The 25,487-nt window shown below is 50.7% G+C and overlaps 1 protein-coding gene across 3 annotated transcripts in view; it reads right to left on the bottom strand.

The window, feature by feature from the left end:
• KCNG2 (potassium voltage-gated channel modifier subfamily G member 2) overlaps positions 1 to 25,487 on the bottom strand; it is a 76,957-nt gene that overhangs the window by 35,860 nt on the left and 15,610 nt on the right. For all 3 annotated transcript variants that reach the window (XM_027600804.2, XM_027600805.2, XM_027600803.2), the window contains exon 2: positions 12,909 to 13,001. The gene's annotated coding sequence lies outside the window, so the exon portion shown is untranslated. The remainder of the gene's footprint in view (positions 1 to 12,908; positions 13,002 to 25,487) is intronic.

Raw genomic sequence — 25,487 nt, 5'->3', positions numbered from 1 at the left:
TTGCTTCCCAATTTAGCTACTTGGTTCTGCATCCCTTCCTCCACTCTGCCTTGGAGGAACTGAGCTCAAACACCTGGGGAGTGTGAGGCCAGCTCTGTGTGTGGAGCACACGGTTCCTGGAACTTTAAAGAAACAGGAAGATGCAGGGAAAAACGTCTAAAAGAGAATGTTATCAGTGGTTTCATGCATGCATGCATTCATCCCTGTAACTAATGATCATTCAATACCTCCTATGCACCAGGCTCTTAGATTCAAGAATGGAACCTTCTGCTTCTTGTAGAAAGAAAAGGGATTTAAATTTGTTATCTTGGGCTGCTTGACTGGGTCTTTCATAGGAATTACTGCTCTTTTATGATATGGTCTCTGTGAACCTCACAATGCCAACTTCTGCCCTGCCGATCACCTTCCTCCCCCATGTAGTTTGTCATCCAAACTGGGACTCTCTTCAGAAGGCACAGGGTGCTGTGAACAATGACAGGGGACCCAGAGTCAACAGACAGGGACATTACCCTGCCCCAGGGGAGCAGACGTGGAGTCCTGCGGACGGCCCTGGGGAAGAGGCTCATGCCCCAGCGGTCTGTTTCCCAGCTCATCTGGAGATGGCTGGCGTGACGGCTGGTGCACAGATGGCATGGCTCCCAGAGAGTCCCCGAGCTCCCTTCCTGGCCATGCCAACAGAAGCCAGGCCCAGAGGAGCAGCGTGGGGTAGGGGAAGGAGAGGAAGCCTGACCGAGGAGGCACTAGGAGCTGGGGTGGGGGCTCCGAGCACGGTGACAGCTGCTCGGGTGACTGTCTGAGGGCATGCTGGGTCTGGGACTCCCGTGAATCCTTGTCATTTACAGGCACTGACCCTCAGAGGCAGGTTCCGCTGGCTGCACTTGGCAGACTGCAAACCACGTATCGCGGAGGGAGGGACGGAGCTGGGTGCTGGCCACTCTGGCACTTACCTTTCTCTTCTGATTCCTGCTGACTCACTCAGGACCTAATGCAGTCCTGCTAACCTGTTTGCCTTTGTCTTTTTGCCAGATCAGCTAACCTGTGATGGGGTTTGGCTCAGCCAGATGTTCTTTCAGTAAAGTGGGAGCCCATAGAGCTGTAAGCAAATTACATGCGGAATCTGCAAGCAGAGTCATAGTGCCCCAAAGCACCATCGGGATGCGAGCAAGAGTCCCGTATATTTAAGCGTTCTCTGTGTCTTGGCATTTCTGTGTCCACAGGGGCTTGACACGCCATGGGCGGTAGACCACCCCTTGTGTAGCTGCATGAGGACAGCAGTGAGGCTATGCTTGTGCTCCTGAGGGCTGCACCTGTCGCTCGGGGCTGCTTGGCAAGGGGACGCCTCTGGCTTCCTTACAGCCCCAGAGAGCCTGTCCCTCCCCAAGTCTTCCACCGGTGTTCCTCGAAGGGACAGAAATTTTACTCCTTCTCAGAATTTGAGAAGACTATGCTTCTGAGACCAGAGAGCGTTTTCCTGGCATTTTGTGTGTGTTGTGGGATGTGTAAGACCTTTATTGCCTCACTTTACAATCCAAGGGTATTTAGGAAAACATACTAAGGGGCTCCCTGCTAGCCCATTTGGGACCATGGGACAATGGAGGCCAGCCTCTGAGATGAGTCCCAAGAGGGTGGGCGCTGCTGTGGATGTTCAGTGGTGGTACTCGGGAGGTGCCTGTCCAGGGACACTTCACCACACCGTGACTGACACCTGGTGCAATGTTCTGTGATGTAGCTTGAACGCCCAGCACCCTCGACCTTCAGCTCCCGTCGGTAACATGGACACGCTCCCAAGACTGACTTCAAAATGGGACGTCAAAGCCGGCCTGGCCGTTCAGTCACTGTGCCCAGCTCACAGATTCCAGTGGAATGAGGTCCGTGCTCCTCCTCTTACAGCATTATATAGGAGCTGGAAGAACAGGATCCCCCATTTGTTGGGAGGCTCACACTGAGGCTGGCTTCCCCTTGAGCGCTGTCTGTCCTGTGGGAAGGAACACCACGTGTGGGCCCAGAAGGGAATGAATGCACGTTTGTCCCCGACCGCCTCGCCCATCAGCACAGGCCGGCGGCAGCTTCGAGGCAGCCTGTGGTCCCAATCCCGACACCTTCTGCAAGAGTCCCTCAAGGCTGATCACAGGTTGCTGACACCCCACGTCTGATGTTTTGGGGAATTCCTGACTTGTGTTGATGGGTGGCAGCGTTCAGCCACTGAATGCCTCTGGTCTGAGCCACCACCTGCTCCGGACAGATTTCCTACCTGTCCCCTGCGCCCAGCACCGCAGCCAGGGGCGCTCCCGAGGCCTTCCAGCCATCCCTCCAACCCAAGCTCCCCTGGTGCCTGTTCCCGCGGACGCAGGTCCGGCCCATGCGGTGCTCACGTGGCTGGTGCGGTGTCCTCCCCATCATCCTCCTGCCCCTCGCCTCCCTGGGGCTGTTCCTCTGCCCTGAGCACCCGCCCAGGTGCCACAGCTACAGTCCTTGTTCAAATCCTACCTCCCCTTGAGCTCTGCCTCCGTCCCTCAGCTCACCCCACACCCCGTCCTCCAACCTGCCGAAAGCTTCCTTTCGTCCTAGCACTTTGCTCCCGGAGAAGCGGGCAGTTTGCTCACTTGTTTTATCTACTGTTGGTTTCCCTTCGGCTCTGCTGGAACAGAAGCTCCACGAGAGTATGGCTGCCATCTCCTGTGCCCACTGACATATCAAACACCCCAACACAGTACCCAGAGCATCGCTGAAGGGACATGCAAGTGATGACTGAGCCTCACACCTGCCCCGGACGTTTGCAGCCTATTTGCCCCACACGTCACCCGCCCCCTGAATGGCAGCTGGTGTGGGCGTGGCTGGAGTGTGGTCCAGCCCAGGGCCCGGCACATAGGAGGTTTCTGGTTGAACTGGTCAGGGGGCCCAAGAACGTGGCCCACGTGATTTCCCCAGAAGCAACGGCAAGAGTCCGACTAAGGCAGGAGCCTGAGTCCTGAACGTGAGGCACAGAAGGCCCACGTCGAGGGCAGCAGGCCTGGACTTTACCTGCGGCTCTGCCACTGATCGGCTGGGGTTCCATGGAGAAGCTTTGTCCTCCTTATGTCAAGTGTCCCCACCAGCAAGATGGCGGTCCGGCTCTGACGTGCCATGGCCCACCTGGCTAGCGGACCCCTCACGGGGGTGGGAGGACCAGGGTGGCCGTGGCCCCGTCAGGGACACAGCAGCCTGCCACCTGGGCTCCACACACTCTTCCGGGGGCCTGCCGCATGAGTGCCTCGTTGTCTGGGACACGTCCTTTCATTAACTCAGTCTGCGTCTCAGGGGGGACTCAGCACGTCCGGACCGTGCTCAGGCTCCTGGTGTGATTTAGGATCCCAGAAAGAGAGCAGAGATGACACTGGGTACAAGATGTTCCTCAGGGAGTGAAGAGTTCAGACCCATGTCCCCATGAGCGGCAGGACATTCACGGCACAGGCCTCGCCCCCCGAGAAGGGAGGACACTTCCTCTGTGAGTCATGTTGTTGAGGAGCAGACATCCTGTTTGGTGGCAGCCATGGGGACTCAATCCCCTCAGCCCCAGCCCCACCGCAGGCCGACCCTGAGCTCCAGCACTCGAGAGCCATGCGGCCCCACAGACGTCACAGATCCCACACCCATAAACGGAATCAATAACGGCACAACAGCAGCTTCCTCGGAAGGACCGAAGAGGTCATGTGAATGCCTATGACGGTGCGGGCACGTGAGTCCTCGGCCTACATTGATACACACCGTGTGTTCCTAAAGGTGCACGGCCCCGTTTCTGGGCCTTCTGCCTAGGATCAGTGTAGTACCTGTTCTTAGTAGGGCAGGCATCCTGCTGGGGACAGCATCCTGGACGGAGCTCGAAAGCAGGAGCACGCTCCGTCCGCGAGGTGCCGTGGCAGATGGCGTGCTACGTGGTTTCTGAGGACAGGCCTCCACCGGCTCCTGCCCTGTCAGGAAACTCGCTGTGGGGCCCCAGGATGACACAGGGAGCCACGCGTGGCTTCAGGCTCCAGCCAGCATCAACCACCTGTCGGGCGAGTGAGCGAGCCCTTGGGGGTTCCAGCCCGGCCCTTGCAGCCCCTGAGCTGAGGCTCTGGGCGTGAGGCATGCGGCACAGACGGGCTGTCCACGCTGGGCTGGAGAGAAGCCAGCTGCTGTGTGTTGCTGTGGTGACCCACACGCTGGGGCCGGCAGGGCCTGGGGGCACCTCGGAGCTGCTGTGAGCACCACAGACCTGCAGGCCTGTCTGGCTGCACGCAGTGCCCGCCCCTGGCTGAGCCCCGACGCGGGGAGTGGGCGGCTGGGAAGGGACACCTGTCTGTGAGCCAAGAGGGGGCTCCTAACAGGGGTGCCAGGAGGGCAGGGTGGTGTCCTTCTTGCATTACCACCGTGTCCCGAATGCCCAGAACACCATCTGCGCTTAGTAGGTGCTCGGGAACAATGAGTTTTGGATAAAGGAGTGGAGGCTGAGGGTGGACCGGAGCTGAGGAATGCTTCTGAGCGGGGTCTGTGGGGTTTTCCCGCATGCGGATGTATGAGAACAGAGTGAGGTCACCCTGGTGTTGCAGAGGCTTTTTGGGAAACGTAATAAAGAGCAGTTGCTGGGACATGCGACATTCAGTTCTGAACTGAAATCACTCAGAGCTTCTGGGGGTGCTCATGTGGGGGCACTTGCTTACACTAAGTTCGCCTTCCCCGCGGCCTGTTAGTCTCCATGCGCCCCGCCAGGCCTCCATGGAGCGGCTCTAGGAAACTGCGGCCAGTTTTCCAGACCAAGGCTCCCACCAGGGGACGCGGGGCACCGTCTGCCGGCGGTTTTGGGAGGCCACCGCGGGAGGTGGGGGGCTGCCCATCGCGCTCCAGGGCCTGGGACGCACACCCTCCTGTCAGTGGTGCCGAGGGTGAGACCAGGCTCAAACTAGGCTTATTCAAGCGGCCCCACGAGGGGAGACACAATAAAGCCAGACATCCACCTGGAGGCTGGCAGACATTGCGAGGCTGCCGGGGCATCTGTGCCACGCGGTACAGGAGACAGGGGAGGGCGTCCTGGCCAGGAGGAAGCTCAGAGTAGTTTGGTCTCCGATTCACAGCCGTCGCTTCAGGATCTAAAAATGTTTTCACACTACAGATGTTGCAAGATAATTAATGCAGCAATTACAGGCTCTTGATGGTTGTTCCTGCCTCAGTTTTTGTTCGGGTGTCTTTGCGGAGCGGACTCCCCCCTCTCCTCACCATCAGCCACTGTGGCCAGGACGTCTGTCCACGGAGCATCTGTCCAGCCCTTCCCCCCTCCCCACCACGTGTCTAGTATTCTCCCAGGAGCAAACTCTGCTCTGTGGTCGAAACACTTAACCTCCGAGATGACACGTGTCCACAAGAGCAGATGCGTGGACCAGGCCTTGGGACACCAGGGAAACGTGGTCTCAACAAGATGATCTCCCCTTCCACCAGCTGGCTGGCGTGGGACCGAGCGAGCCCCCTCACCTCCTGACGTGAGAGCTCACAGGCTGACACCGGGTGAGGAGGTGCGCTGTTTTAGGTTCTCACTGTCCTACAAGACAAACGCTACATGAGTTACGATAAAGATCACCTACCAGTTAAAAACCAAGAGCCAAAGGTAAATAATTTTAAATAAAACATGACCCTTAGAAGATTTTCATAGTCTTAAAAATTAGTACTTATTAGGATTATTCTTATAATTCCTTTCTGATTTTTTTAAAAGGCTTTATTTGGGGAAGAATCAGAGTGAGCATGAGCAGGGGGAGGAGCAGAGGGAGAAGCAGGCTTCCCGCTCAACACAGAGCCCTTTGTGGGGCTCGATCCCAGGACCCCAGGACATGACCTGAGTCGAAGGCAGACGCTTCACTGACTGAGCCACCCAGGAGTCCCTGATTTTTTAAACTCATATGTGTTCAATTATTTTATTTTGAAATGGGTTTATTTTCTGTATGTCAAAGCAACACAAGTTACAAGAGGCTTCTAAAGTGTATATATGAACAGAACTGAAAACTTGCTGATTAGACCTATTTTTAGCCATGTTGTTGACAGAAAAATTGACGATTATTTTCCAGTTATGATTTATGGGAACCACATATAATGTCCAAATCTGTAAGACACAGAAATTTGGTAAGTAATGACTCTTACCCACAAAGCAAGGTGTATACTGCCTCAGAGACTTTTTAAATTAAACTTTAAAAAAAATTCTATTTATTTATTATTTGACAGAGAGAGAGAGAGCACAAGCAGGTGGAGTGGCTGGCAGAGGGAGAGAGAGAAGCAAGCTTCTCACTGAGCAGGGAGCTGGATGCGGGGCTTGATCCCAGGACCCCAGGATCATGACCTGAGCCGAAGGCAGACGCTTAACCGACTGAGCCACCCAGGCGCCCCTAAATTTAGCTTTTAATTTTAAGTTTGCAGAGATCCCGTGTGCCCTTCCCCTGGTTTGCCCGCGGTAGCATCTTGCAAGCCTGCAGCCCAGTCTCACCGCCAGGACGTGGGGTGACACAGACAGAACCGCCACCACCCCAGGGGCCCGGCCCAGTCTCACCGCCAGGACGTGGGGTGACACAGACAGAACCGCCACCTCCCCAGGGGCCTGGCCCAGTCTCACCGCCAGGACGTGGGGTGACACAGACAGAACCGCCACCTCCCCAGGGGCCCAGCCCAGTCTCACCGCCAGGACGTGGGGTGACACAGAACCGCCACCGCCCCAGGGGCCCGGCCCAGTCTCACCGCCAGGACGCGGGGTGACACAGACAGAACCGCCACCGCCCCAGGGGCCCGGCCCAGTCTCACCGCCAGGACGTGGGGTGACACAGACAGAACCGCCACCGCCCCAGGGGCCCGGCCCAGTCTCACCGCCAGGACGTGGGGTGACACAGACAGAACCGCCACCGCCCCAGGGGCCCGGCCCAGTCTCACTGCCAGGACGTGGGGTGACACAGACAGAACCGCCACCGCCCCAGGGGCCCGCAGGCGCCCACCTCCCTCCTGTCCCCTCTGCAACCCCCAGTAAGCACCAGCGTGCCGCCTCCCCGTCCTCCAGTCAAACCCAGGAGTGGTGGGGGCACCTGGCTGGCTCAGTTGGAGGAGCCTGTGATTCTTGATCTCAGGGTTGTGAGTTCGAGCCCCAGACTGGGTGTAGAGATTACTTAAATAAATAAGTAAATAAACTTAAAAAACCCAAAAACCCAGGAGTGGAATATAGATGGACTGTTAGGTAGCCTTCCAGGACTGGCTCTCTGCTCAGCTTTGTGCTCTCTCTCCCTCTGCCCCTCCTGTTTATGCTCTCACTCTCTCTCTTAAATAAATCAATCTTAAAAAAAAAAGAAAAAGAAAAGGAAAAAAAAAAAAAAAACCAAAAACCCAGTTGGGCCTGTTTGTGTGTCTCCTCTGTGGGTTTTCTGTTCCGTCCCACGGAGTGTGCACTCAGTCCGGCCACCACAGCGTGCGGCGTGTCTCCAGACCTGCGCCTGGGCTCCTCTCCTTCATTCTTTCCAAGACAGCCTTTACTGATTCTAGTCCCTTTGCCTCTCCACGTACGGTCCAGAATAAATTTCTCTTTATTTACAAAACCCACTTCCCTGGGCTTTTCAGAGAAACTGTGCTCACCGCAAACCTGCTTTCAACCCGGTCACAGCCAACCCCCTTGGCAGCTCCTTGTGCACATGCTCAGCACAGCCATGTCTCCAAGGCTTGAGTCTCAGCATTTAGAGTGTCCCTCCCTGTCCTGGGCGTCATGTCTGCCCCTTGTCCGCTTTATCAAATACAAAGTACGCCCACTTCACCCTCCCTTTGACTGATGTTTGCACGTCATAGCCTTCCGTTGTCAACCTGCTTAGGTCATTATATTGAAGTGGCTTTCTTTTTTTTTTTTTTAAAGATTTCATTTATTTATTTGAGAGAGAGAGAGAATGAGAGATAGAGAGCATGAGAGGGAAGAGGGTCAGAGGGAGAAGCAGGCTCCTCGCTGAGCAGGGAGCCCGATGCGGGACTCGATCCCAGGACTCCAGGATCATGACCTGAGCCGAAGGCAGTCACTTAACCAACTGAGCCACCCAGGCGCCCATTGAAGTGGCTTTCTTGTAGACAACATACAATCGGGTCCTATTTTTCCATCCAGTCTGTCAATCTCTCTCTGCCTTTTAATTGGTATTTGTTTTCTTTATACCATTTATGCTTTAAAAAAAATGGTTTAAATAATCTTTTTTTTTTTTAATTAAGAAGCTCTACACCCAGCGTGAGTCTTGAACTCACGACCCTGAGATCAAGAGTCATCAGCTCCACTGACTGAGATAGCCAGGTGCCCTTATACCACTTATGTTTAATGTAATTATTTTTTAGAGATTTATTTATTTATTTTGGGGGGGAGCATGTGCACAGGCGGAGGGGCAAAGGGAGAGGAAGAGGGAGAGAAGCAGACACCCCACTGAGTGTGGAGCCCGACACGGGGCTGAAATCATGACCTGAGCCGAAATCAAGAGTCGGATGGACGCTTAACTGCCTGAGCCACCCAGGCGCCCCTATGTTTAAGGAATTATTGATGATTAATGTAATAATGTAATTTTTAATAAAATGTCCCACTTTATTTTTTGTTTTCTGTTCTTCATTTCTGTGGATGACTTGCACATATTTTAGAATTCTCTGTGGACTCATGGCAGTGTTCCTGAATGTTTTACTGGCTGTTTTGGACACTGCATTATGTATACGCAACTTGTCAGTCTACTGTGGTGTTCTACCAGCTTGCGTGAAGCACGGATCCCTAACTGTCCTTACACGCTTATACCACGCCCGATCTGTAACTGGCCTGAATCATTCCTCTACGAGCCTTTGTAAGCACATCAGCAAACATGATGGTTTTCACTCCCACCATCAAACATCACTCAGGAAGCTCCAGAGGAACAGCAAGCCGGTTGTGTTTTCCCTGTGTTTGCTTACCAAGCTCTTCCTTCTGGAGGCTCCTCAGCCCCTCTTCCTCCTCAGAGTACTTCCAATCTGCCGGTGACAAATTCTCTTAGCCAATGTATTCTGAGAATGTCTTGATTTCACCTCATTCCTAAAGGGTATTTTTGCTGAATGTAAGATTCTGAGCTGATACTTCTTGTCCTAAACTTAGCACTTGAAAAATGTCTCACTTCCCCTGGCCTCATGGCTTCTGATGAGAGATTTCCTGCTATTTGAATTGTTTCCCTCGGGTAAGGCGCCTTTTCTCTCTACCTGCTTTCCAGATTTTTAATTTCTCCTTAGCTTTCAGAAATTTGATTATGACGTGTCTTGGTGTGGAGCTGTTGGGTTTGTACTGTTTAGAATTCATTCAGCTCTTGAATCTGTAGGCTTGTGTCTTTTACTGATTTTTAAGTCCTTATTTCTCCAAGAACTTTCAGCCCCACTGTTCTCCCCCTTCCAGGACTTGGATGACATGAATGTTGGATCTTGTTATGGTACCACAGTCTCTGAGCCTCTGTCTATGTTATTTTCAGTCTGTTTCTTCCCTGCTCTCCAGATGGGTCAGCCTTGTCATCCACGGATGCTCTCATCTATCCTTCCCATTGGCACGTGAATCCATCCATTGAGTTTCTCATATCATTTATTGTATTTTTCAGTTCTAAAATCTCTAGTTTCTTCTCCTTTATATCTTCTCTTCCTTCACTGAGACTTTCTGTTTCTTTTCTAAGGCTTTATTTTCTTGTCTGCATCAAGCTTGTTTGTAATTGCTCATTGAATGTTTTTACACTGGCTGCTTAAATAATTCTGACGTGTCTGCTATCTCGATGTTGGTGTGTGTCTACTGCATGTCCTTCATTGGGTTTGAATCATCCTGGCTCTTGGACTGATTTTCCACTGAAGCCTGGAAATTTGGGGTATGATGTTATGGGACTCTGGATCTTATTAAAACCTTCTGTTGTAGCTGCTCAGAATAGAATGAACACATCCAACATAGCTCGTAAGATCGTACAGCTAAATACCTTCTCTTTTTACTAAAAATGCTCTTAGCCATCAGGGATGGGTCCTTCCCGCTTCAGCTGAATCTCTCAGGAAGTGCCAATTCCCAAGGTTAGGCAGGCAGAATCCAGGGTGAGATCCAGTGCTTTGTGACCGTAAGCAGAGAGGCAGTCCTGGGTGAACAGGCACACGGAGAAGGGTCCTACTGGCAGATGCTGAGAGTGGACACATTAACGACTCGGCTTATTGTGAAACACGAGTAAAGAGAGGCCCATGAGTCTGTAGAGATGTGGTAATAAAAGAGAGAAGTATGGAGGAGAGAAAAACCTTTGCTACCCCCGGGGGACGGTCATCTGTCCTGCACCGGCCACCCAGACATCGTGAGGGCGAGTGTGGCCTTACAATGGGTACATTTTGGGTTCACCCCTGAATCCAGTCGCACAATTTGGCATGGCCACGCTGACATTATGGGCCTCTAACATGATGCAATGTGCAGTGGCTGACACAACCATTGGGCTCTGCCCTAGGTGACAGGGAGACCCATGTCCACGTGTCCAGAGGATACGGGGCGGGGGTGAGAAACACCACACACAAACATGAGCAAAGGCCATTCTGTGGAACAACTGCTTGGACTCTTCACAGAGCCAATGACGCAGGAAATCGAAACGTGGGAGGAATGTTCTAGAATCAGGAGTCAAAGAGCTTGAGACAACCAAACAATGAAGTGTGGAAACCTGATTAATTTTATCCAAAACGTCTACAGAAAACAGTTTTGCAACAATTGGGGAAATCTGCATTTGGACATGATACATCCATTATTGTTAATTTTCTTCAATGTTACATGGTATTGTGGTTACGGAAGGGAATGACCTTATTTTTTAGGAGATTCATACTTAGCTATTCAGGGGCAAAGTGTCTTGATTTCTGTAAGCTACTTGCAAGATGGATCATTATTCGTATATATGTGAACACACACACACACATGTACGTATAGATGGCCAGGTTTTCACTAAACTACTCTTTCAACTTTTGTGTATGTTTGAGATTTTTCACTTAAAAAAAGCTGGAGAATAACAGCCAAAAAACAAAACCCTGAAAAAAACTACACCAACAAAACATAACTCTCATGATGTTACTTTCTGTGCTGGGCATTCCCACTCTTGACCATCTGCTGTGGGACACTAAGGCTTTCCTTTCTCTTCCCAGGCCACTTAGTCTAACATCACCAGCTGCCACCGACGGCCTTTGGATAGAGCCTGGTGCATGCTGCTCACAGTGTGGCCCCAGGACTCAGCTCGGCTATGTGCAGATCTGCTGTGTCATATTTCTGTTCACGGCAATCCATCAGAATGTACCACACTGGCCTTGGCCAAATGGGACAGATTAATCTTTTTTTAAAAATGCATTTACACGGATGTGTCCATTATTCATTCATGTATGCACCACACTTTGACATGCTCAGCTCTTTGTCCATCCGTGGGGTGTCCTAGTGAAAGCGTGCTTCTAAAACTGCTGTGGCGGATTTGGGTTTTGTTCTCTAAGTTCATAGCTCCTGCTTTCTCACTCCCCAAACACCACTAAGATGCGGGTGTTGAAAGAAAAGCCTAATCACAAGTGAAGCTCCCAACAACGCTAACAGTCACATCAAAGTGCAACAAGAGATTTAAGTTAGACGTCAAGAAATCCTGAGCCAATCGTGAAGCCTGAGAAACACAGAGACACCACAACAAAGAAAACTCACATGCTATCCTTCTCTGCCAATTTTTAAGGGAAATGAAGCTTCCACCTTCCCTGTTGAAGGGGTGAGTCCTGGCTCGCAGTCGAATGCCAATGAGAGAGGACCAGCCCGATTCTATATTCTAGCTCACGGCCGACCTGCCTCTGCTCATGGGTCAGAGCGGGCACACGGGAGCTGTGAGGAGGAGGGATGCTCCTTTGAAACCACACGTCTGAGTGTGTGAAGCTGTTGTGACCGCTGAGTGCTGGCCCAACAGGACTCTTGCCACTGAGGCGGGGAAGCCCGAGGACTGAGTCGGGGGGGGGGGGATGGTGTCTTGGCCTCATCTGTGTGCGTCTGGGGCCCACCGCTCAAAGCTCTCAGGGCCTCAGGGTCCAGGCAGCAAACTGAGGGTTGAATGAAATAATCTCTAGTCTTCTCCAGACTTAAGGTCTGTAAGTGCCAGATACGAGTGGACAAGGAGGGAGGTGTGGTATTCTGGAAAACAGCCGAGAGTGGGGAGAAGAGGGAGGAGGAAAGGAGCAGCAAAGACTGAAGAGGGGAGAGGCCCAGGCTGTTGCGGGAGAGCCTGGAGGGGGGCAGGTGAGGAAGGGGGTGTGCGGGTGAGGCAGGGGAGGAGGCGGGGGAGAGCTGGGGAGGAGGGCAGGTGCGGGAGAGAATGGGGGGCAGGTGTGGGACCTCCCGGGGCAGGTGCGAGACCGGATGCCTGGAGCTGGGTAGGAGCCAGTGACACCACTCTGCTTGGGGTGATGAGCCCCTAGATCCCTGCACAGCCTTCAGTCTGGGGTCTTGGGGCAAAGCCCAAAGAATAAACAGCTCCCCAGCGTTTGCCCCACGACCGCCCCGTGGAGGGTGAGGTAGACGCTGGGGGACTCACGGGACAAGGGGTAGGGCTGGGGGACACCCAGTTCATCACTTCACCTCTATCCCGCTCTTCGGTTAAAACTCAGGGTGGCGCCCTTGGCCGTCGCCTGCTGGCCTCCCAGAGTGGCTGGCTGTGGGGGGCTGTCCTGTGAGGGCAGGTGTGCAAAGCGGCTGTGCTCCCCAGTCCATCCTCGGGTTCTCTCCCCAGAGTTCACCCTCCTTCCCATTCCTCATCTAAGCTCCGAGGAAATCAGTGTGTTTGTGGCATCATATGGTAAGATTCTTTAAAGGGGATGGTTTCAGGGAAAAGACCGGCCTTCCGGTTTCCTCCTAGTGGGATGTCGGGAGCAGGCACTCATCTTACCGCAGGTCGGTTTCCCCATGTGGTGGCTCATCCCAGGTGGCCCTTCGCAAACGGTGCCATCCCGTCAGACCTCTGCCAGTGCGTCTCAAGTCCCTGAAATGACATGTCCAATCCCCCTTTTATTTTTTCATTTTTGTTTAAAAGATATATTTTATTTGAGAGACAGAGAGAGAAGAGAGAGAGGGAGACAGCGCGTGAGCAAGCGGGGCGAGGGGCAGAGGGAGAGAGAATCCCAAGCAGACTCCCCACTGAACACAGAGCCCGACACTTGATCCCAGGACCCTGAGATCATGACCTGAGCTGAGACCAAAAGTCGGATGCTTAACCGACTGAGCCTTCTGGGGGCCCCTCCAATCCCCCTTTAGCTTCTTGACCCCGTTGGGCCATGAACTTGTTAGAGAATCTGACCAACCCAGGCCATCCCTTGTGTACAATTTATGTCACTGTACACATCATCTTGGCTCAGCCTGGGGCTTCCCTGGACCCTCTGAACTCCACCCGTGGTCACGTGGACCACAGCTCCCCCGTTTGAGAACTTCTATTTCTGGGGGAACATTTTGTATTTATCCCATTTGCCAGTTTAATATCACGATGGCCAACGTCTACCAAAGGTAGAGTCACCCCGTGCAGGGTTTTGGAAAAGGAAAACATAAGAAATTTCCAGAATTTGCTCCTTTCTCCTACCTTCTCCCGGCCTCCCATTTGCAAACTAGACAGCTGCTTGGAAGCCCCCCACTATACAGTGTGCGAAGTACTACCTCCAGGCTCCAGCCCAAGGTCTTTGTCCACCTGGCCCCAGACAGCCCCCAAGCATGGCGAACTGCTCACCCTCCCTCCTGGACAAGGGTGTCTGCTGCCTCAGCCGCACGCACGCTCACTGTGGTCCTCCTCCACCCACACACTAGCTGCGCGAGGCTGGTCTCAGCCAACCTCTAACCCTCTCTCCTCCTCGCCGCCCATCCTGGCCCCGGTCCGGCGCCTCCTGCTTCTCCCTCTGCACCTGGCTGTTTCTGACTTCCTCCTGGACGTCTGAGCCACGTCTGCACCATACATTCTACGTGCCCAGAGCTGTCTCCTTCTCTCCCCCCAGGAACCAGCTGCCCTCTGGTGTAACAGGAGCCCAAAGTCACTGTGACACAGGCCACCCACTCACCCTGCTTCCGTCTCCCGGGTGGGGTGCCCTCCAGGTCAGCCATAAACCCTGGACTTTGTTCATCATTTCACGGGGTGTAAATCCCATTAGAGGCACCCTGGCTTCTCGCCTACGGTGCCATCAGTCTGCAAAGCTAAACATGCACGTCCTCGTACGCACATCGGTATACCTTTCTCTGCCGGCACGCCTATGTTTTTTTAAGATTTATTTATTTATTTGAGAGAGAGAGGGAGAGAGCACATGAGAGGGGGGAGGGTCAGAGGGAGAAGCAGACTCCCCGCTGAGCAGGGAGCCCGATGCGGGACTCGATCCCGGGACTCCAGGATCATGACCTGAGCTGAAGGCAGTGGTTCAATCGACTGAGCCCCCCAGGCGCCCTGGCACACCTATTTTTAAGAAGACTGTTCCAGTACAATTGTAACTGCTAAATCTGCTTCAAGGTGTAGGGTAAGAGGGTTATAATTAGTGCGCAAATGTACATCAAACCCACTTCTTCTCTGAAGTAGCTATTTACGCTGGTATTTCTGCTCGTGGAGCCCAGACGAGAGAGACCTCCCTCCACCCACCACACTCCGTGTCAGCGCGCTGAGCAGCGGGCAGCTGTGGGTGGGTAATGGAGTCGCCCGTCCGCTTCCTGCTCGTTCTGGGCCGCAGTTTGGAGGAAATGCAATCCTGGAGAGAGTGGTTAACTCTCTCCGGGAGTTGCGTCTTTCTTCCTGGTATTTCCCAAATCCATCCCGAGCATCCCTCATCTGTGATGGTCTCTTGGAGACAGGGGCTGGGCCCTCGGAGTCACGGGGACCCCAGGGCACTCACCGGGCACACCTCCAGGGGCCTTGTTCCTGCGCCATCGATTTCTAACCTGGTGAGGGTGATACACACAACCCACATTTAAAAAATGCTCTTTGATGGCCTAAATCATCCCTAAGGTGGAGAAGTCTGAGAGCGGCTATCCTAAGCTGCCGAGTCCTCCTTGCTGGGCCCAGGACGACTTCCCTGACCTGAGCTGCCACAGTTCCGGGGCAGCAGGCCCTGAACACTGACCACTGAGCAGGCGTCTTCACGACACAGAGCTACTGAAATAGCAGGGGAGCTGACAGGGACTCGGTTTGAAATTCTCATGGGTTCCAGGAGTTTCCCCGTCCTGACCGTCTGCCCCTCAGTATTCCGACAGGCAGGTGGGCTGCGATCGGACCAGCCACCAGGCTCCTCCACGCTTTCTCTGCCAAGCTTTACGTGAGGGGTCCCTAGGCTGGTCCTCAGGGGGCCTGAGACCTCCGTCATGTCCCCGTAAAGACCAGCAGAGACCAATGCTGGGCCCCCCTCCCCACGCCGGTGAGAGCAGACACAGAGCAAATTTCCCAGATAATTGAATTTTACTTTTCCCTCATGACAACTCTTATTTGGTAATTTCTTTTTCAAATCAATTTTGTAAAACAAGTGATTAATCATTCCCATACCTCTGAAACAGCATGTAATGCACATAATTTAACTTTCCGTGAGAACTGCACACACACTGTGAAGTCACCACACCATGCGGCCAACAGCATGGTTGTGGGGTAAGGAAGAGAGGGGGGCCCTGATGTTGGCCTGGTTTCTGCATGACCCTCACTTCCTCACAGAGGGGGCAGTGCAGCGCATCTCCAGGACGTCTGGCGCTGCCCACCTGCTGCAAAAATAAGGCTTCAAGTAAAGCATGAAGGACTCAGGATCCAGACATTCCCTCTGCCGGTTTGAGGACAAGGCTGTTGGACATGCCCTGATGTTCCTGCAGCCCTCAGCAGCCTGCCTCCTCCCTGTTCGCCAGGCTCGCCAGGAGTTTCCCTATCTCGACCCCCTTCCCCTCCGTATCCCCGGCACCCGACAGGGCAGGTGGGCTGTGATCGGACCCTTTAGGGAGTTTCCCTTTCTGTGTCTTTTTCAAGACGTCCTCTTCAAGTCTGGGCAGTGACATCTGTGACGAAGGACCAGAAAGAACAGCAGGTTACAGAACAGCACAGACCTACGACTGACCATTTGTATACAGAGTTTCTCTTTCTGGGGAAGATGCATAAAGAAACTTCTGGAAGGAAAGTCATCAATAGGTTGATAGCACACAGGTGTGGGCTGTGGAATTTTAGGTGATTTCTACTTTGTTCATTATGTTTTTCAATCTTGCTTTTTTTCCCCCCCAAACAAAGGATCCAAGCAATTTTAGTAGTCAGGAAAAGGAATAAATCCATTCTGATTTTAGGGGGAAGTCATATCTTATAGTTTTTTATATGATGAGACGGACGTCCCCTGAAATGTAACGTGATACAATGGACCTTTGTGTGAGGTTGTACTGGCGTTTAACTCCCTGAGGATCTGCCCTGTGAGTCGGTGTCAGCTGGCACCAGGGAGCCTCAGCTTCCACAGGGGCTCTGTAGCCCCTGCAGATCTCAGGCAAGAAAACTGCTTTCCATGGTGGACAGCTCTCTGACCAGCAGCACAGAAGAGATGTTTTTGTAAACCACCCATCGGCTTATTCTTTGAAAACAGGGTGAGCAATACTCTGTAACATTGCTTTGAAAAGAATAATGCTTAAAATTCTAGTATGATGATCTTTTCTGGTCACTCAAACTTCTTCCCCCCCCCCACTTTTTTTAACCACATGATCATATTCAAGAAATTTAACTTCTGAAATGGGATATAAAAAATCATGAGACACTTTGAAGTCTTCCATGCAAATAAATCTGGAAACCTAGAGGAAATGGATAACTTTCTCAGGAAATACAGACTATCAGAATTGATCCCATGAGAGTCAGAGACATAAACACACCAATCTCCACTGAAGAAACAGACAGAGGGGTAAAGGAACTACCCATGAAAAGTACCAAACCAGATGAGTTTACTGGAAATTCTACCATACTTCATAGAAGACCTGACAGTCCTGTTGTGCTACGAAGTATTCCAGAGTGCTGAAAAGGAAGGAAGGCTTCTGAGTCCCTTTTATGAAGCAGGTAAACACTGATACTTAAACCAAACACAATTAGTACAAAGAAAGAAAACTATAGCCCAATATCACTCATGAACATCAATGCAAAAAATCTAAGCAAAAACTCCAGCTCTATTACAATGCTGTCATCATCAAGACAGTATGGTACTGGCACAAAAACAGACACATAGATCAATGGAACAGAATAGAGAGCCCAGAAATGGACCCTCAACTCTATGGTCAGCTAATCTTTGACAAAGCAGGAAAGACTGTTCAATGGAAAAAAGACAGTCTCTTCAACAAATGGTGTTGGGAAAATTGGACAGCCACATGCAGAAGAATGAAGCTGGACCATTTACTTACACCACACACAAAAATAGACTCCTAATGGCTGAAAGACCTAAATGGGAGACAGGAGTCCATCAAAATCCTAAAGGAGAACACAGGCAGCAACCTCTTCGACCTCAGCCGCAGCAACTTCTTCCTAGAAACATCACCAAAGGCAAGGGAAGCAAGGGCAAAAATGAACTATTGGGATTTCATCAAGATAAAAAGCTTTTGCACAGCAAAAGAAACAGTCCACAAAACCAAAAGACAACTGACAGAATGGGAGAAAATATCTGCAAATGACATATCAGATAAAGGGCTAGTATCCAAAATCTATAAAGAACTTATCAAACTCAACACCCAAAGAACAAATAATCCAATCAAGAAATGGGCAGAAGACATGAACAGACATTTTTCCAAAGAAGACATCCAAATGGCCAACAGACCCATGAAAAAGTGCTCAACATCGCTTGGCATCAGGGAAATCCAAATCAAAACCATAATGAGATACCACCTCACACCAGTCAGAATGGCTAAAATGAACAAGTCAGGAAACGACAGATGTTGGCGAGGATGTGGAGAAAGGGGAACCCTCCTACACTGTTGGTGGGAATGCAAGCTGGTGCAACCCCTCTGGAAAACAGTACGGAGATTCCTCAAAAAGTTGAAAATAGAGCTACCATATGATCCAGCAATTGTACTACTGGGGATTTACCACAAAGATACAAATGTAGGGGTCCGAAGGGGTAAGTGCACCCTGATGTTTATAGCAGCAATGTCCACAATAGCCAAACTGTGGAAAGAGCCAAGATGTCCATCAACAGATGAATGGATAAAGAAGATGTGGTATATATACACAATGGAATATCATGCAGCCATCAAAAGGAATGAGATCTTGCCATTTGCAACGATGTGGATGGAACTGGAGGGTGTTATGCTGAGTGAAATAAGTCAATCAGAGAAAGACATGTATCATACGACCTCACTGATATGAGGAATTCTTAATCTCAAGAAACAAACTGAGGGTTGCTGGAGTGGTGGGGGTGGGGGGGGGGGGGTGGCTGGGTGATAGACATTGGGTAGGGTATGTGCTATGGTGAGCGCTGTGAATTGTGCAAGACTGTTGAATCACAGATCTGTACCTCTGAAACAAATAATGCAATATATGTTAAGAAAAAAAAAGAAGAAGATAGCAGGAGTGGAAGAATGAAGGGGGGTAAATCGGAGGGGGAGACGAACCATGAGAGATGATGGACTCTGAAAAACAAACTGAGGGTTCTAGAGGGGAGGGGTGTGGGGGGATGGGTCAGCCTGGTGATGGGTATTAAAGAGGGCACGTTCCGCGTAGAGCACTGGGTGTTATGCACAAACAATGAATCATGGAACACTACATCAAAAACTAATGATGTAATGTATGGTGATTAACATAACAATAAAAAATTTAAAAAAAAGAAAGCAAAAAAAATCTAAGCAAATATTATTAAACGGGAAGAACCCAATGTGTCTTTAAAAAAATACTAGAAAACGTGGAATTTACTCCAGGAATGCAAGATAGGTTCAATAGTAGGAAATCCATTAGTATCATACACCATAAAAATAAACCCAAGGGGTAAATAATCATATGATTATCTCCATAGATGCCAAAAAACACTTGACAAACACTCCGGAAATTGAGGAACATTTCACTGACACAATAACCACCAGGTTAAGTCCAAAAGCCAGTCTCTTGTTCAATGAAGAAATACAAGAGGCATTCCCACTAAGATAAGGAGCAAGGGAGGACACACACTACCTCTGATGTTATTCAACATTATCCTCGAGGTATTAACTAATGGAATCAGGCAAGAAAATCAGTTAGAGGCATAGAGTGGGCAAAGGTGGTAAAACCATCCTACTTGCAGATGAGATGATAGTGTAATTGGAAAACCACAGGAACCAATGATAAAACTTTTATTATTGAAGAAAAGAATTGAGTAAAGTAGCAGGCTACAAAATCAACAGCTTTCTTTACACAAAAAATAGAGAATGTGGTGATTGAAAAGTCCATTCACAATGGCAACAAGAAAAGACTAAATATGTAGGAATATATTTCACAAGGAATGTGTACACTTTTTACAAGGAAAAATTTTAGAACCCTCCAGAATCACAAAGGCAGAACTGAACAAAGGAAAGCCATCCCCTATTCTTGGATAGGACGACTCAGCATTTACATAAAGAGGTTTTTCTGCTAGGGTTAATTTATACATTCAATTCAATCCTAGCAAAAAACAGAGTAAGCTATTTTATGGAGTTAATCATGTGGTACTAAAAGTCAAATGTGCAAGAGCAGTCAGAAATACTCTGAAAAAGAAAAACTAACATAAGAAGAACTCTTACAATTGAAGGAGAAAGGACCAAAATCCCCACAGAGAAATGGGAAAAAACCATGAAAAGGCAATTCACAAAAAAAAAAAAAAAAAAAAGATAAAAATGGCTCTCAAACGTGTGGAGAAAATGTTCAAGCACACTCATAATCAGAGAAGTACAAATTAAAACAACACTGAGACATCTTTCTTCATCCATGAGACTTGAAAAAATTTAAAAATCCAGCCACACGGTGCGGATAGGCTGTGAGGAAGCTGCTCCTCACCCTGGGGGCGGAGGTGCCCGTGGGTGCAGCCGACCAAGGGTATCCGTCAAGACACACATGCCTGGGTCGCTCACTGCAGCACTGTTCATTCCTGCAAAATACTGGGAACAATGCACATGCCCACGTGGGAGAGTGGCTGAACAGAAATGGTGGGTCCACGCTTGGGGGGGGGGGTGTTGTCTGCAGCTGCACAAAGAATGAGGAAGGTCGCCATGACCTGGTGTGAGCACATTCCAGGTAGACCGTGAGGTGACCACGCAAGCCGCAAAGGAATATACAGAGCACAACACACACACGTCTTTCTGTCTGTACAGAAGAAATTCAGGAGGGATAAGCCAAAACGGAAGAGAAGGAGGGAGGACAGCACAGCATGGTGGGACGGGGAGGGAGTGAGCCTCCCTGAGCCCCTTTCTGGACAGCCACGACTCCTAGAAGCATGGTGGTTTCCAAATTCCCTTCACATGCCACAAAATCAGTGGCTCCAATCATGTGGCACCTGAGGCATAACGCAGGGAGGTGTGAGGAGCTGGACCTGAGCGGAGCCATGGTGGGATGGGCGGCCGGTAAGTGCTGGGCTCCAAGGGCGGTGTCTCAGCAGCAAACCCTCACAGGCCCAGAACCACCTCCTCTCACACGTGGACATCTCGAGAGGCAGGGAAAGCTGCAGGCCCTTTACAGGCTGGGGGACTCAGGAGGACACGCTGAGTGTGGGGTGGGGTCCTGAGGAGGCGCGTGAAACACAGACAAGCCTGGGAAGAGAGCACCTCTGAGCGAGGGCTCTAAGCTGGTTCACATCCTGGTTGGATTATCGTCACATAAGATGTGACATGAGGGGAGCTGGGTAAGGGAACTCTGGGCTAATTTTATAGCTTTTCTGTAAGTCTAAAATAGTTCTAATAGAAAGTTTTTTAAATCTAACTTTTTCTGCTTCAACCCTGGGGCACTGGAATGAAATGTGCCTTGAGTCCTGAATTTGACAAGTTTTACTGAAAGTGTCACAACCTCCCCCAAATATTAGTGCTGGGATTTTCTCACAGGCAAAACCTACCAGAATGTTCAGCCCACTTCTAGGATGGCTCATCAAAATCCTAAGGGTTTTTTCCAGAAATAAAAAAAAAACCTAAAATTCCTATGGAACATCAGGGACTCTGAATTGCAAAAACAATCTGAAAGGAGCAACAAAGTTGGAGGTCTTACACTTCCCAATTTTAAAACATACTACAAAGCTACAGTAATCAAGAGTGTGATCCTGGCATATGGATTAGTGTGTCTACACTGATCAATGTAATGTAATAGGAAGTGCAGAAATAAACCCTCACATCTAAGGTCAGTTGATTTTATTTATTTATTTATTTATTCTGAAAGATTTTATTTATTTGAGAGAGAGAGCAAGAGAGCAGAGTTGAGGGAGGAGGGCAGAGGGCGAAGCAGACTCCCTGATGAGCAGGGAGTCCGACATGGAACTCGATCCCAGACCCTGAGATCATGACCTGAGCTGAGGGCAGATGCTTCACTGACTGAGCCACCCAGGTACCCCTTTGGTCAGTTGATTTAGACAAAGGTGCCAAGATGACTCAATGTGGAAAAAAGTGTGTCAATAAATGCCATTAGGAAAAACAGGACATTCATATGCAAGGATGAACTCTAACCTTTACCTCACACCCATATATAAAACTTAAAAAAAAATTTTTTTATTAACATATGATGACCATAATAAAAACTTAACATCAAAGTAGATCAATAATCTAAGTTCAAGAGCTAAAAACCATAAAACTTGTAGAAAAAACATAATGTCAAATCTTCACAACTTTGGATTTGGCAATGTTTCATAAATATGACACAGAAGCATAGCCAATGAAAGGAAAAATAGATTAAAGACTTCTTGTGCTTTGAAAGGCACCATCAGCCACTTGGAAAGATAGCCCATGGAATAGGAGAAAGCCCACGGAATAGGAGAAAATATTTCCACGTCACATATTTAGTAGGACTTACTATTGAGAATGTTTAAGAGCTCCTACAAACTCAATTGATGAAAAAACAAACCCAGTTAGGGCACCTGGGTGGCTCAGTCGGGTGCAGCGACTGCCTTCGGCTCAGGTCATGATCCTGGGCGTCCCGGGATCGAGTCCCGCATCTCCCTCTGACCCTCCCCCCTCTCATGTACTCTCTCTCTCTCATTCTCGCTCTCGTCAAATAAATAAATCTAAAAAAAAAAAAAAAAAACCCAGTTAAAAAAATGGGCAAAGGACAAACAGACATTTCTCCAGAGAAGGACATTCAAATGGCCAATAAATACCCGAAAAGGATGCTCAACAGCATTAGCTATTGGGGAAATGCAAATCACAGTCACACGAGATCCCACTTCTCATCGATTGGGATGGCTGGAATCAAGAAGACAGACTATCACCAGCGTAGGCGGGGATGTGCAGACACCAGAGCCCTGGGTGCACTGCTGCTTGGAGCTGCTGCAGAAAATAGTCTGGAGGGGTCCTCGAAAAATTAAACACAAGTATATGACCAAGCAATTCCACTCCTAAGTAAATACCCAAAATAATCGAAAGCTGGGACTCCAACAGGTCTATGCAAGCTGATGTTCATAGCAGCATTATTCACAACAGACAATGGTGGGAGCGTCCACCAACAGATTATATAGATAAAAAAGTGTTCTATATTCGTACAATCTTATTTTTTTTTCCTTGAAGTTAAAAGAAATGAAAAAAGATGCGTCCAGCGTATTTTAAATTAAACCACATATTTTTACAAAAAGAAAAGGGAAGAAAATGTGGTATGTACATGCAACGGGATATTTTTAGCCACAAAAAGAAGTGAACACTGATCCGTGCGAGAACATGGATGGACCATGAAGACATTATGCTCAGTGAAGGAAGCCAGACATGAAAAAGACTGGTGATTGTGTGGAACAGGCAAATTTGTGGAGACAGAAAGTAGCTCGGAGTTACCGGGGGCTGAGGGGGAAGGGTTGATTCTGCTTAATGGGTACAGGTTTCTGTTTGGGGTGATGGGAACATGCTGGAGAAGACGGTGACGTTGCACGGCCCGGTGAGGGTACTTGCGGCCACCCCACGGTCACGTCTAATGTGGCTGGAATGGCAGATTCTAGGTTTTAGATGGTGGACAGCTCCCCATCTATGAAGTGGGGCTTACACACGCCACAGACTGGTCACCAACGTGACTCAGGACTCGAGAGTCATGACCGGTGTGTTGCTCAAGCCGGCAGGGCCTGACACAGCCCAATCAGAGCAGACGGTATGCCCAGGATCGCACCTGGCGTGGACAGGCACTGCGTCTGTGACATGCGTGCGGGGGGGCGGTGCATGGAGAAGCCCGGACCCTGGAGCCACGGCGCTCCCTCTCACCTCCCAGCTCTGTGACCTGAGCCCCAGCTGCACCTGTACGGCCACCTGGAAGGTGGCCAGTGTTAGTGCTGCCACGTGCCAGGGCGCAGGGCAGCTGCCTTGTGAGAGCAGGATGGAAGACAGGCTGCCCCACTCTGCCACTGACCTGCTGCTGACCTGCCGCTGACCTGTTGTTGACCTGCCACTGGCCTATTGTTGACCTGCTGCTGACCTGCCGCTGACCTGCTGTTGACCTGCTGTTGACCTGCCGTTGACCTGCCATTGACCGGCTGCGTCCTGGGCCATGTCCGGCCGTCAGCTTGCCCAGCATCCCGCTGCAGGTTGCTTCCACAGCCTGTGTCCTGTGGGCATGTGGTCTGGGCCCCCACCTCCCTGTGTGCCCACTGCCCCTCCCTGGCCTCGGAGGACCCAGGGGTGTCTCGCCCCAACCCCCTGCTGCACCACCAACTCCTCCAGCAGGCGGGATGCACCTCTCTGCTCCTCTTCTTCCTTATTTCATTTCCTTCACCTCCTGACTGTTCACAGACGCCTCAGTTTCCCATTGAACACACAAATGTTTGCGGAACACCCACCCTGGCCAGGTGCTGGGCTGGGCCCTGAGCTCTGAGAGGCTGGACCGGGTGTCCTCAGTGATCCCAGCAGCCCCACCAGATCTTGGGGCCATGGCCTCATTGCAGCCGATGGGGGTGGGGCCGTTTTCAGTGGCAGGGCTGCCAGAAGCCCCCCTCGCCCTGCCAGTGATACCCAAGCACCCCTGAGCTCAGCGCCTGCAGGGAGCATGCTTCGGACTTCCTCCGGGAGCTTCTCTGCCTTGGACACGAAGGGCGCCTGGAGGTAGGAGCTGCTTCTTAAATGTACGGAGCTGATTCTAGCATCCGCATCTCCTGGTGTAGTGCCATGTAACTGCCCCTGAACGCACACCCCACCCTCCACGGTACCATAAGGACCCCGCATGAGGCTCCTTCACACAGCCTCCAGGTCATTTGCATGTCGGCTGCTGTGACTTTCAGGCTTCAGAAAACACTTTTTTAAAGAAATGCTGTTTTGGGCGCCTGGGTGGCTCAGTTGGTTAAGCGACTGCCTTCGGCTCAGGTCATGATCCTGGAGTCCCGGGATCGAGTCCCGCATCGGGCTCCCTGCTCAGCAGGGAGTCTGCTTCTCCCTCTGACCCTCTTCCTTCTCGTGCTTTCTATCTCTCATTCTCTCTCTCAAATAAATAAATAAAATCTTAAAAAAAAAAAAAAAAAAAGAAATGCTGTTTTCCTGTCAGCAGCAGGAGGTTTCCCCCGCTTCTCTTTTATCTACAGCTGCTACAGTTAAAAATGAGTTAATTAAAGCCAACATCCTGCTCCTGCAAAGTCGCTGGGGCCTCTGCAGCCTGGAATCACTGGTGTGCCCCCACCCCCTTCACCAGGGCGGCACCCTGCCTGCCAGAGCTCGCGAGGCTCATGGAGTCGGCGAGCGCCACCCTTCTTCACCGTGCAGGCGAGACCGTCCTGGGGAGTGTCTGTACCAGTTACATGTTCGTCTCCAGGAACTCTGGCCTGTGTTGGCTCAGGGAAACTGGTGATAAGGAGCCTGGCAGAAGGTGTCCCAACTGCTGTCCTTGACTCACTGGATGGGGGGATGCAGCTGGACTAGAGGTGGAGGGGGGCTCTGTCCGTGGTTGTAAAGCCCAGAGGACCTCGTGGCAGAAGCAACAGGAGGGAAGCTGGGCAGCGGGGGCCCCAGGAAGCAGGGGTGTGGGGGGAGGGGCCCCAGACCCTGCCAGGCCCAGGCCATTGTAAATGGAAAACAATTCCACTTATGATAGCATGAAAAAGAATAAAGTGCTCCGAATACAGCTGACCAAGGAGATAAGTTTTCTTGGCTACAAAGGTGGAAGAAATGAGAGAAGCTGCAGCTAGTACGGAGTATACCCCATGTTCACGGACCGGAAGACTTACAGTACGAAGATGTCTACACCACCCAGAATGACCGACAGATTCAGTGCAACCCTATCAAAGTCCCAACAACATGTGTTTGCAGAAACAGAGAAATCCATCCTTAGGTTCATATGAGATCTCTGAACAGCCAAAACAATCTTGAAAAAGAACAAAGTTGGAGGTCTCACACTTCCTGACTTCAAAACTACTAC

This window comes from Zalophus californianus, chromosome 14 (assembly GCF_009762305.2).
Source record: "Zalophus californianus isolate mZalCal1 chromosome 14, mZalCal1.pri.v2, whole genome shotgun sequence".
NCBI lineage: Eukaryota > Metazoa > Chordata > Mammalia > Carnivora > Otariidae > Zalophus > Zalophus californianus.
The sequence above is the reverse complement of the archived record's forward strand: the minus strand, read 5'-3'. Positions and strand labels throughout refer to the sequence as shown.